This window comes from Nipponia nippon, unplaced genomic scaffold, assembly GCF_047370975.1.
Source record: "Nipponia nippon isolate SJK-2023a ecotype South Korea unplaced genomic scaffold, ASM4737097v1 scaffold_31, whole genome shotgun sequence".
In the NCBI taxonomy this organism is placed as follows: Eukaryota; Metazoa; Chordata; class Aves; order Pelecaniformes; family Threskiornithidae; genus Nipponia; species Nipponia nippon.
This window is the reverse complement of record NW_028262349.1, coordinates 4,579,310-4,592,813: the sequence shown is the minus strand read 5'-3', so window position 1 is coordinate 4,592,813 and position 13,504 is coordinate 4,579,310. Positions and strand designations below refer to the sequence as shown.

General features: G+C 40.5%; 1 long non-coding RNA gene across 1 annotated transcript; it reads right to left on the bottom strand.

The window, feature by feature from the left end:
* Positions 1-759: 759 nt before the first annotated feature.
* Positions 760-8,379, bottom strand: LOC148054354 (uncharacterized). The gene is made up of 4 exons (XR_015707377.1): positions 8,280-8,379; positions 6,527-6,637; positions 1,334-1,405; positions 760-815 (listed from the first exon to the last, which is right to left on the bottom strand). It is a non-coding gene; the product is annotated as an uncharacterized LOC148054354 (long non-coding RNA).
* Between the last annotated feature and the right edge of the window lie 5,125 nt (positions 8,380-13,504).

The window sequence follows — 13,504 nt, the reverse complement described above, 5'->3', positions numbered from 1 at the left end:
GTGCATTGTACAGTGTGCTTGTGCTTGGGGTAAGGCCAGGCCTTTCTACAAAGAGGGTTTTGAAATGCACCTGTAAAAGAGCTAATCTCATCTGTGGGATTGTGATCTGACAGAATTCCAGGCATTTGTACTATTTTCTTTCAGAAAAGTCCTTTGGACTCTTAATCAGTTACAGGATTTAGTTGTATTATTTACAAACCGAAAGGAGGAAAAAGAACCACCCAGCAGGTCCTCGGTGAGACAATGCAGAGCCCCTCCTCACACTGCCTGAACTGCGTCAGCGCTAACATTTCAGAAATCTCCTGTTGCAGAGGTGTGACACCCAGACATACCTGGCTCTGGTAGCCAGCGACTCAGAAGCTGAACTGAACAAATTAATACCATTATGAAACAGTTCTCGGGGTTTCTGCAAAGTTTACACATAATTTCTTGTAAGGGAAAGGTAGGTATGAGCGATGGCAACACATTATTGCTCCTCACCTTAAAATCAAGCAGCTCTTCCACCAAGCAATGACTATGATGAAAAGAGCTGGAGCTGTGACCAGTAACACTGGGAGCATCTCCACTGCCCTGTAACTCACCCCCTTGTGTTGTCCCAAGGCAGACGGAGGTAGGTTGCCCAGTGAAGCCCCTATGGAGACGCGGGTGCAGCGCTGGGGGTGTGCTCCCCATTCGCAGTGCAGGGCAGCTGACCCACGGTCTCCCAGTCTGTTCCCAGCTGATGCCGTCCCACGCTGCCAGGCGTGCAATACTGTCTCACGGCAAAACACCACGCCAGCTGGCCTCCAGTGCAGCTCTTGCTCCATGGCAAACCCCTGAGTGGAAGAGAAAACTCTTATCAATATCTTAATTTTTCTTTTTCAAAGATCAACTGAGAATAAAACATTTATTCTGCATCCTAGATGCATCTTGAGAAACCCTTCAAGCTGCAGCGTGATGAACTCTATGAGATTATCTTTGCTCTACAAATGCAAATTTGATATCCTTTTGTGTTAGGGGGGTAGGTACTGTTGAACCAAGCCTACCAGAGGCTTTTGTGATCTCCCATGTTCAGCAGCAATATCGTTACTACCCTTTGAATGGCCCGGAGAAAACAAGATCTCGGGACCCATTTATGGCTGCTGGTGCTGCTAGTTCGAATCAAGTTTCAAATAGCAGGTAAGAAATAGATTTATCTCAATAATTTCCTTTAACTGTTAACTAGTCAGACTGGCAATTTACAATCAAATTATTTTTCTTTTACCAAAACTTTCCTGCATAATCATTTTCTTACAGTATTTGCCCACATGCATTTAAAAAAAAAAAAATCAAGAATTTAATTTCTAAATGTTACCTGCAAACAATCCCCATAGCGCTGGCAGCTAATGAATGCAAATTTGCACATAGTTTCACTGTAGCTTCTTTTCTGATAGAGGAGTTTAAAATAATTACAAAATTAGTGTAAGAAAAATTAATCAACAAAATCCCACAGTTTGGCAATCAGCTATCAAATGGCCAGAAAATAGTAACATTACATACAATCCTGTGGGAAAGGCTTCAGGGGTTTATGATGGACTGATGATCCGTGTGTGAATAAATGCTTATGGTTTACCAAAAAAGCAGGAAGAAGCATTTAAGTATTTTAATTGAGAAACAATTTACTTCTAAAACCTTTCAACCTTGAACAATATTCCCGTCTGTAATTCCCTGTAAGCTCTTAGTTATAAACTTTTGAAAGTTTGGTGTTTGAATGTCATGTTTGCCTAGATACTGAGGGGTAAGGTTAAATAAATATTTAAATTTTGATCAGACATTTTAGTAAAAAAGTTTCATTGAAATATCTAGAAGCAGATTTTTTCAAATCACTGTTTGAAGTCAGTGTTGCTAATGGCAATTTCAAGGTTGCCATCTGCATCTTGTACAATACTAGATTATTAAAATCATTATTTTTGTAATGTAACGAAATCTGAAATAAAGGCTACAAAGAGTCTTAAAGAAAATATATTTTACATATTGGAACGCTGGTGATGCATCAACACATGACATTACCACTGTCTTCCTAAGAGCATCGTCTCACTGTTGTCTTATTGTTCTTCATCTGTAAAAATAAGTTTCTCAAAGAGGAAAGTAATAAGCTTTCTGCCTTAAAACTTCAGTCCTTCCAGTACATCATCTATGGACATGGAAACGTGCTTTTAGGAAGCTTTAGTATAATTTTCAAAGATGTCTGGAGAATCTCAATAATGGAGTTATTTCATTACTCTTTATGTCAAAACAACCCTCCATGAGCAAAACAAAAGCACTGACGATAATTTTTTTTCTGGTCAAAAGAATGCAGAAATCTGAGCTACTCAGCCCACAGTCCCACTGCAGCCTTTGCTGTTCGAGACACTTCCCTGAAAGGACTTTTCACCCGTCTCCTAAGGTACAGCATGGATGTAGACCCAGAGGGGTCCCTAGAGCCATGCTGCTGTGAAGTTCTTGACAGCATTTCTGGGACCTGGAGCAGAACTAAAGGAGCCTTGAAGGTCCATTGCCTTAAGTCACATTTCCAAGAAAGTCCCTCTGACATATCCTCACTCCTCAGAGGCTGAAAGGAGCATCTTCCAGATGCCAAGCCTGATGGCTTTGTGGAGCTATGCTGTCAAAGTCATGGTGCACAGAGGAATCATAAATTGGAGTCAGGGATGTTTTCTCCCCAAAGGTCTAACGCTGGGGGAACAGAGATGTTCTAGTTGGAGATATTAGGTTAGAAAGGAAACCAAAGGGATTCTCAAATTCTTTCTTAAATTAGTCTATCCCTCCAGGCAAAAAGAAATCATCCACTGACAAGGAGAAAAGACAATTCCCAGCTAGCACAAGCCTACTAACCTCTGGCTTGCTTTTCCCAGAGTTGTTCCACCCTGAAATGAGTTCACCTAAGCCCAGAAACAGCCACAGAATCGGAGCCGAATAAGGAAGCCAGATAACAAAAGATTCCTTCTGTTGTCCCCTTTGCTATTAAATCTCTTAGTAATTGGTCAGTGAATTGGTCATGTAACTCCCCTGACCTCAGGATGGTCACTGGAGCATTAAGGAAAAAACCTCCTCACTCTTGGGACTGTGCCAAGTCCTCCACACCCGAGAGAAGCAAAGACAGCCCTTCTCATGGGCTGCACTGCAAACACTGCTGCATCCCCAGCATAAGCCCTGAAAACTGAATTTGCACAGGATTTAGATACTGAAATCCTGGCCTGTTCTACTGACGATCCCTGCTCTGCTGCATTTATTACCCTTCCCTTCGATGACAGCCCAGTGTTCAGAGCCTTTGCCCCAAAACTAAGAGATGTGGTTTCATCCACTTGTTTGAGAAGAATCAAAGCTGTTTTGCTCCTCTCTGAAGTATCCCAAACTCCCTAAGAGAACTTGGACCTTCTCCCAAGAGAGAAGAACAGCAGATGCATACTTGTATCTGCAAGACTACTGTCATGATCATTCACGTTAGCTCCATTTGCAATAATTCTATATTTATGTAAGAATTTCACACAGTAGTGTGTTTTTAAATACTACTTCTCACTGCAGAGCATATAACAGCACTAAATGTACTAGGAAAGGGAAATTAGTACAGTCAGAAGCACATACACCGGGAAGTACATCTAAGTGTGCAAAGCCATGGCCCAAAGGAGTTCAAGGAACAGCCTTTGCCTCCAGCTAAATTGGTCCTTATTGGGTCTAAACATGCTCTGGTAAAATACCATTATTTATCTGCATTGCTTAGCTGATGACACCAACAAAATTCATTGCAATTTTGGATTCTTTCCCTGCTGACCTCAAGGCATTACATGGTTGGAAAGGTCTGTGCACTTCTTTTGCACACCTGCATTTCACAGCACAATAGTTGGATCTGCTGAGCTGGCCCTTGGCTAGGGGAAGAAAAGTCTTAGACAATTTTTTAACAGCAGCATGGAGGATGGATTATTTCTCACTCTTAAAATTTGTAGAAGCAGCTTCTTTCCTGGGACCTCACGATCCTTAGGTCTTAGCCAGAACAAAGATGTAATGGCAAGAGTCAATGGAAGCTTAATGCAAGACAAACATTTGAATTTATAATATTGCAGTTTTGTGATGGTTACTTTTTTCCCCTGAAGGGAAAGACTGGACCAACATAAACTTTTCCTTGTAGAAATGTTTTGTTTTGTTTTCATAACTGAACAATTGTTTTCAGATGGCATTTATATTAACAGCTGTGCAACCAGTACATGCACGCATTTCCTTAAAACTAAGAAAAAAAAGAGAGTAAATCTTGTGCTTCCATTCCAGATATAAAGAAAAAAACTTCTAGATATTGAAGGTGTATTTAAGTCAAAGCATCTAACAGGGGAACTGTCTTCCTTTCAGTTTTTTTTTTTTTGTCAGCCTAACAAATATACAGCATTGTGATTTGGCCTTGTCATGACTAATTTCAAAGTAAATACATGTAACTGGCCAAAATAAAGGGCAATACAGAACCTGAATGTTTTATCTCCAACTTTTTTCAGGCTTGTTGTCTGAAACAGAAGAAACATAGTCGGTGACTCTGAGGGAAGAGATTTGCTTAGACTAATTTCTGTTTCTATGAGCAGAAGTGTAAGAGTAATGTGATATAAGCCAGATTACCCTTCAACCAGAGAAGAACAAACATCCTTTGATACTGCTTTTATCCCCTAAGTAAATAATGCTAAGAAACTCCAGAGAAGCCTTTAATACATTTCCTGCTTCTTTCTTGAATCATTCCCACATTAGGAACACTCTTCTTCTTGGAACTGAATTTATATTCCATTTAATGAGGTAAAAAAAAAACAACCCGACTTTTAAAATTTGAAAATGTAAAATGGGAGATGAAAACAATACAAAACATATACTAATTTTCTTATATTTTTAAAGCCTGTAATTGCTGAATTATTGGCTATTATAAGAACTGCAAGAGGCAAGAAATCTAAGTCCACATGTTAATTTCAAAAAAGGCATTGCTAGCAGAATTTCTTTGATACTGTCTGAGCAGAACCCTTACATTTGGGGAATGCATTGTTTTCTGTATTTATTTATTCTCAGACTTGCACCAGCTGACCTGCAGGGACAGCACATGTCCAAGGCAAGCCTTAGAATGGCATGAGAAGAACACGAAGCAAAAGTATAAAAAACTGACAGAGATTCAGGACTTTGATGTAGATAAGGATAAATGAGCCTGCATGGTGGTCTACACTACCAGGTTTTGCTGCTTTCATTACCCATGAGTTTTCATTTAAATCCCCCAGATCTCTATGTGACATTGCAGTCTGTGAGTCTTCGTTACAGATCATCAACGCTGGTATCGACCGATGGCAGGGCTGATACCCCAACCTGCCTCTCACTCCATTGCAACACCTTTGTCAGATCCACTTAGAGCTGAACCAGACCCTTGAAACAGTTGTGTATGCATCGAAGGAGTTCTAGTTTTAGCCCACTGAGAGTTAAAAATAGGCTGAGGAACTAGGAAGGGATGCAGAACCCAAGCCAAACCACAACACGAAACTTCTGTGCAACCGAGTTCTGCGCATATGTCCCATCCATCGACAGGCAGGCAGCAGAGCTCTGCGTGGTACGGAGGTGCGAGTGTGGGCTCAGCACAACCATCAGCAGGTCGGCTGTTTGACTTACGGCTCCTCCTAGGAGACAAGAGAAGGCTCCCGGGAAGAATGGTGCAGGGGAGTTCAAACTGTTTGCATTCTGAGACTAGTAATGTTTGGGTTAAAAAAAATCTCACCTCTTTTTTCAGATGAGAAGTAATGAAAGAGCTCAAAGCCTAAAATAATAGGTCAAGTTCACAACCAGCCTTAGTAAACAATATCTGCCATCTAAAATAATGCCAGTCTTAAGCTTCTCAAAGAAATGGTATTCTTTGGATTTACAATTCGTTTAAAGATATCAAATGGAACAAAACCAAGACAGCAGGGAATCAGGGCACAGAAAATACATGCATATCTCAGTAAGTGCTATCAGTATGGGAAAGCAAGTAAAAACTCAGCTAAGAAACGTTACCAAATATTCAAGAATGAGGGGAAATACATCCATATGCTGAGAAGCGCAGGGATATGAAGCAAAGGAGGCAGAACGCAGGAGGACTCTCTGATTCAGTAGTGGCACAGCTCCCTCTGCAATCAAACTCTCAGAACTGAAGCAACAATGCCTTGGTTAACTACCACAATGGCGAGCAGACGCTTCTTTTTTGAACACAGCCATTGCTGAGCTGAACGCACTTGTAATGCCTACAGCCAGAAGAGACCACCTTTGCCACCGCAGCAAGACAGCTAGGTGGGGCTGAGCATCCCCATTTGAGAGAGAACTCAGCTCTGCAGGGGTAGTGCCTTCTGGAAACAACACAGTTATTCACTACCCAGTAAGAGCTGCATTTTCATGGAAGGAGACAAAAACAAATAGATGTTGCAATAAATTATCCTTATGAGCTAGACAGTTATCCTGAAAAACATGTTTATTAGTTCAATTCTGCCAAACACCTGTATGGAAGGATGTTAAGGCAGGTAGCTCTTACCTCTGTAGCCATAAAGCAGTCCTCTTCCAAGCGTGTTATTCCTTACGTACTATTTACAAATTATGCTGTTACCTTTTTGGGGCTAAATTCCATTATTTCCTTTGCAAAAAGCTATAGAAAACATGAAATATATAGAAATCAACATTTTAATATTAAGCATATTTGTACAGGAAAATATACAAGAGCTCACCTCCAGAAACTCCCTAAAGAGAGGCTAAAAGCCTAACTCAGAGGGGACTGGGCAATGTTTAGACCTATTCCTAATGACGGCACTATTGTACAAAGGAGACAGTTCTCCGATTCCCCTATCAACTTGGAGTATCCCAGCCTTCTTTTAAACTGTATTGCAGAACAGAACTGAATTTTCTATTGTGTCCTTGTCAGGTATAGACTAATCCTGGAATCACTACTGCATCAGCTCTTACAACCTGGTATTTTATATTTCGTTGCAACAGACTGGAAGGATCCAGCTAATACAATGATGCCACAAATGAAAGACTGCATTTTGAACTGTGCTGTTATAACCCATTAGACAAAGTGTTCTTACATTAATTATTCTGGGTGATGGCAAAAAAATTAATTTAATGTTCTATACAAAAGATGTCAAGGTTAATGATTCAATCAGGAAAAAAACTGCTAGCAGAAAAAAACCTCCACATGACAGAAGTTTAGATATTAAATGAATAAAAAGAATTAAAGTTTTAAGAAATGAAGATGGCACCTACAAAAACCCAGCCTCCCCCACTTGTACAATAATAAGGCTGTATTTTACATTGAGGTTCCTCAAGTAAACAAACCTTTGCTCTTCCACATTATATTTTCTCCAAACAAATTCACCAAGACCTACATTTATACCACAAGATGCTTGAAAAAAAACCCTCAAACATGAAGCTTATTCCAGGGGGTGGTGTGAAAAATCAGCCTGTTCAACGCCAGCATGTGTGTCACCCAATCTGTACCTTGGCACCCTGCCTTTAGGCACTGTGCACAAGAGCCAGGCATAGGTGGATATTTAAAGCTATAATTCATCCCACCATCTCCGTACTATAGGACTTGTGTGTTAAGTATAATGAAGATTTTTTTTTCTGTCAAATCTGACCGTCTGTTTTGCCACAAGCTAAGGAATCACCATATTAAATACACTGAGGGGAACCCCTCTACCCTACGAATTGTCTCTAAGTTTCTCACTTTTACTTAATATTATTAATTATAAAATCACCAGTAGGATCTTAATTTAAAATGGATGCCTCTAGTAGAGCACTTGGAAGATGTTTAGGTGTTTAATTAGGTAGGTACTGAAGCCTTGCTGAAGTAAAACACTGAGATGCTTGAGACTGGGCTTTGGCACAGGCATGCTCACAAGCGCAGTGCTCTGCCTCATCCCTAGCCTACCTGCATCTGCCACTACGCCAGCCGTGCCTTAGGGAAAATAAGAACCAAGCTCTGGTTTCGAAAGGAAACATGGGGTTTGCAAGGTCCCTTGAATTTTTAGTTAAGCCTGTTAAAACTCGATGTAAAATGCTACCAGAAGACCTCATTATAAAGTCCAACTCAGTCGGTTGAGCTTAGGTTGCTTGTTGCTTTTTCCTTATGGTAAACGTTGCCTCTTTCATTCTGAGTTGCTCCAACAAAGCCCAGATACCTTGTGTTTTATTGCTGCATGGTGACAAGGGCTGACCTCTCCCTCCACTCCTACTACAAGGGCTTTTGTGTTTTACATGTTGCTAGGAGGGAAGACATGGAAGGCCTGTACCTTGTTAGCTTTTCCCTTGCCTCCTTCACGCCCCAAGGTGCTCTGTATGACCTCAGTCTTTACGCTTTGGCAGCTTCTACAAGAAGGAATAGATTCAATATGGAATTTAATCTGTAGTTAAACAGAAAGACAGATTGGCATTGTCAGACAGGAAAGGTTTTAAATACTCTCCTATGAAACTGCAACAATACTAGGTGTAACTAAAAGACCGTTGCATTTCTACTACTAATGGGAGCACAATCTGGTGCAGTGCAGCACCCTTGCTCCATCAGTAGCGAATACTTCAGGAAAAAAACCACACTAAACTCATAAGGGTGCAAGCAAAGAGCAACGTCTCCCGAAACAAAAAGTGCTTAGTTTGCTTAAAAAATATCTAGACTTTAATCTTTTATGATTCCTTTCTGTTGTCCTTTATTCCCATATGCTTTGCTATTTTATTTTATGAGGTATAGGATGGCCTCTAGTGGCCCACAAGATGCACAGGGAGAGACCCTGTTTTGTTTGACTTAGCAGGGCACGCACACAAGGAGGGCGCAGAGGCAAACACAGGCTTTGCACAGAAAAGAGACAGAACTGTTACTAAACAATCTCCAGACAACAGCTTCTTCCCCATGTCAAACAGTAAATACATCACTAACATACAAGATGTGTTTTTCATTCTGGAAATACACACAGACTATTTTCCAGATTATAATTTATTTCATCTCTAAGAAAGCTGCCTTTGCAAAACTGCTGCCTAATTAGGACAGCAGGGACTTGATCAGGTTTAAGGCATGTAGTTAGTGGTATAACTTTGGTATGAAATGAACTCAGTGATCTCATTCTAGTCCCCAGAGGACACTTTTGAACATCTCCAGTCCGCTGCTAGGACTGGCATCTGATGGTCATTCAGCTCTCTGGGTACCTGAACACCACCTGAAGCAATGGCAGATGGATAGTTACAGTCCATTACGTTCATTGCAACAACACTGGAACTCAGGAGGCAATGCGGTTCATATCTGTGAAACAATAATCTCAATTCATCCCTCTATTGCCAGTATAGGAGCAGAAGAAGCAGCAACGTGCATCTCATCTCTTCCAGGGTCATAGGGTTGGCACATTTCTGCACGAAGGTTGGGCACTCTTTGAGGCTGATTTGATAACCACAAAACCACACAGGAGCGATTTTTTTAATTAGCTATTTCCTTTATTTGAGCAAAAGGTGGTATGAGGAATTGCTCCCACAAACCCAAATCCTCTCCACATGCTCTGTGAGAGAGTTGGGGGGTGAAGGACCCCCCGAGTGACTGCCTGTCTTGCTCCTAGCCCACCTCTCCTTCCACAGTCTAGGCAGTTATGTACCATCGACATATTTTCTCATGGTCAATCATGGTAATGTTGCTTTTGGAGACCTCCCTTGAAGTAAACTTCAGCCCAATAAACCCATTATTTATTTTTCTTTCTTTCTTTTTCTTTTTTTTTTTCCCCCAATCTAAATGTTTTTTCCTTAGTGTTGCCACAAATCCATTTTTGCATACAAAGACTTAGTTTGGTGATATGGGTCCATTAAAATTTTAAATGGATGCACAAACATAACCGCATTTTTGTAACTGTAAATCAACACATTGGGTCCCCAGCCTTCTTGCCCAGATAACGACAGGCTTCTTAAACTAAGCAGGACTTTAAGGTGTGTCAGCTGCTCAGCTAACAGAGCAACATGCTTGCATTACCTGAGTTACTTCCATAACATTTGGAATTTGCTTGCAGAGGTAGCAGAGTTGCGAAGAGCCTGAAGCAATCTCTCATTTGGAGAAGTAGTCTCAAGGCAACCAAATGACTTGGAAACATTGCCCTATGCAATATTTTATCCAAAATATATTCATAGCCTTGGCATTTTATTTCAACATATGCGCAACAGGTAGGATGCACCTTGTGTTAATTATTTCATAGAATGCTCCAGGGAAATTGTAAGCTTTTATAATGAAGGGGGAAGATTTTTTTAAAGGGAATTGTGAATTTATCTAAATGTCAAATCTATGCATCTGTGTCTAACTCTACGTAAGGTAGGACTAATAGTAGCAGAGTATATTAAAAAATTTCCTAGAGAATATTTATTCATACCTAACACGTGTGCACAGTGCAGAGGCACGAATTCAAGGCAGAACATAATTGACGTACTACCTAATAATTGCATATTGTTCCGGGAATGAAGAAGAGAGAAAAAAAAGTCCAAAACAGTTAAAATTTGAGCAGCCTGTGGCACATGCCCTGTGATAAGAGGTAAGGTTTACTGCAGGTTGTTATTAGCTGTAGATAGGTGACAGTAACTGTGAAGGAGTTTGAGCAAATGGTGACTGATACAGTCACATACACACTTTATCAAAGCTGCACCTTTTGCAATTTGAAATTGTTCTTACTATCTTTCTTCTGGATACCAAAAGGAAGGATACCTGAATCTACTTGGTTAAAGTAAGATCCAAGTTCTAGTAGTAATTCTGAGAGAGATTTTTTAACACTTGATGGGATTGTGCCCAAATTCCGTTATTTGAGTAAACAGAGAAAAGCTAGGTCCAGCATCTTCAGTGATTTTTTTACCCCAGACTGCAAATATATTATACCTGAGAGTTCAGCTCGAGAAAGAAAATGTGTCTGCAATTTCTGTACACATAACCTGTCCTAATCCAGTTCAGTGCAGTGCAAGCACTAAGAAGTAAAATTGCAGTCAAGTCTAAGAATACAACTCCAATTTGTGGTATAAGAAGAAAACTTCTAGAAGAAAGGGTTTCAATATTCATTGCATGATTTACAGATGCTCTCATCTGCACCTGTAAAACTGCTGCAGAAGTCCAAAGCGTCCCTTACTGGTATGTGTCCGTTGACCATTAACGGAAACCTTAAAGCCAAAAAAACCCAAATTTGAATAAATGTTCTACCAATATCTGACATCTTAAATTGCTAGAATTAGGCAACAAAAGCAACAACCATGAGGTGGAAATTCAGACAGGAAAAAAAAACAAACCAAAAACAAACCAAAAAAGAGAAACTCATTACATGAGTTTTAAAGCAGAGAAAGTTTAAATACCGGAATTAATGCAGAGAAACCCTCCGTGCCATCCACTCCATGTCCTGGAGGATTGCTTGAGCAAAGACAGATTGCAAGCCCCTGGCTGGAAGAGTCTTGGCTCAGCTACACACAGTAGCCCTGTTTGGAGCAGACGGATCAGGAGACCTGGTTCAGAAAAAAGATATCAAAGAATAAGAAGCATGCTAAAATCTCACAGAAAAAAGGGATTGAAAAAACTGAAAAAAAAAATCTTATCCTCAAAAGACGCATTTCTTAATTTTTGCTAAGCACTGGGAGTACTTATTTCACCAACAGGCGCAAGCAGCATGGTGCACAGCACAGATGAACCGGCAGCAATGGAGGGAACACCGCAAGAGGCTGAACCCACAGCGCTAGGACTAGCAACAGCTTTGGAGGAGAACTGCAACCCAGGTACAAGCAGAAGGACAACCCTGGAAGACAGAGTTTTGCCCAGGCCACATCTCCTCAAGCAAGGTGCTGCAGATGAATCAGGCGACCAACCCACCACCACCACAGCAGCACCTGCTGTAAAAAGAAGTTTTACAGATTTATTGGGTAAGAGTGATCAGCTGTTTCTTATCTCTCATTTAGTAGTTTGAAAGAGTTCATTTCAGATCAGATCATCTTTCAGAGATGTTTTCTCTCCTCCGCCAGTGTCATCTGAAATGCGTTAATAAACCTCAAGCTAGGGAGATTTTTGCATGATTTTCTGGCAACTTCTCCTGTGTGACGTATTATATATGTCTGTTTACTCCTTAGAAATTCTTTGTGCTGTGGAATTATTTTTGTTCACCATTGCAGACGCAATATTCCCTCTGTGCAGACGTCAAGGAACACTCCGGTCACTCAGGCCTTCAGGGCATGAGTTTGAGCCGCAGGGCAGAGTTAGTGACTTGGCTGCAGATTTCTGCCCTTCAACAGCAGAGAGGTTTTTGTTTGAGTGTTCACTCAGAGGAAGTGTTGTCCAAATTCTCTATTATATTCGCCCTTTTAACTTGACAGCCCATCAACATTGCGCCATGTTCTCTTACTGCTTTTAGGCAGTTACCTGCATCAGAGTTGGGTTTTGGGTGAAGGGTAAGCTTGGCAAAGGAGCTGTTGAGAGGGTATCTGCTCAGACAATAGCAAAAAACTTAAACTATGTCCTAATCCAGAAGTAAATGAAAATAAAATAGTACAGAACCAGAGGAAATCACTTCCTTCCGCAGCCCTTACCTGATCTGTGTTCAAAATGCAGTTCTTCATTAATACCAGCAGAAGGAAGTATTCAGTTACAAAACAGACTGGTAAAACCTGATAAATCAATCATAGTTTACTCTAGTGAGTATTCGTTAACACAGGACAACCAAAGAATGAAATTTATTATGAATTGCTTTTCAAGCTATTTAGAAAAGTACCCCTAATTTCCCACTAAGGTTTCCTTTGCCACACCAGCAGAAGTGCAAAAATCATTCTTGTTTCAGAACTGAAGTTGTCTTAAGAAAGTTAATTCCTGGTTAAAATGGCAAGCTTAAAAAGGAAATTATCTACAACCTTTTTGAAGGTGCTGCATTTTTTCCCCAACTGGTCAGGCCTTTCCCTTCACTTTCATTTACATGTGCAAAATGAAGAGCGTATGCAACTGGGTGTTCCACCAGGCACACGCAAACACCGAAGTGCTGCTTAAAAGGAAATGATGCTGGCTTATGCAAACATTACTAGAGAGACCTCATGAAAATAACACTTTTTTTTTTTTAAGGGATCTCTTGTCATCCCACATAGTGAGCATTGCCTTTATATCACAAAGACGGCTGTGGTAGGACCTATTTCCATGAGTAGATTTTGCCTGCAAATTCTATTACTTTTTAATAGTATCAGGCCTGCCTCTTGGTGTATGTGTCTGTGTAGCTCTCCCATCTAGGATTTCAATACTCAGGGGACTGAAACAACAAGCAGAATCTCCTGGCTATTTGTACTTAAAATACAAAATGAAAACAGAGTTTTTGTGTCTTTTTGCATATAGCTTTAAGATTCTCAGAATTATTTCTGAAGCTCTTTTGTTTCAATTTTATTTACCTCCATTTTTTTTTTTTAATACTACATCTCTCTCTCTCTCCCCGAATGACTTTACAGTGTGCTGGGATGATTCCCCTCCCCGCCAATTTTTTAACCCTTTTTATGC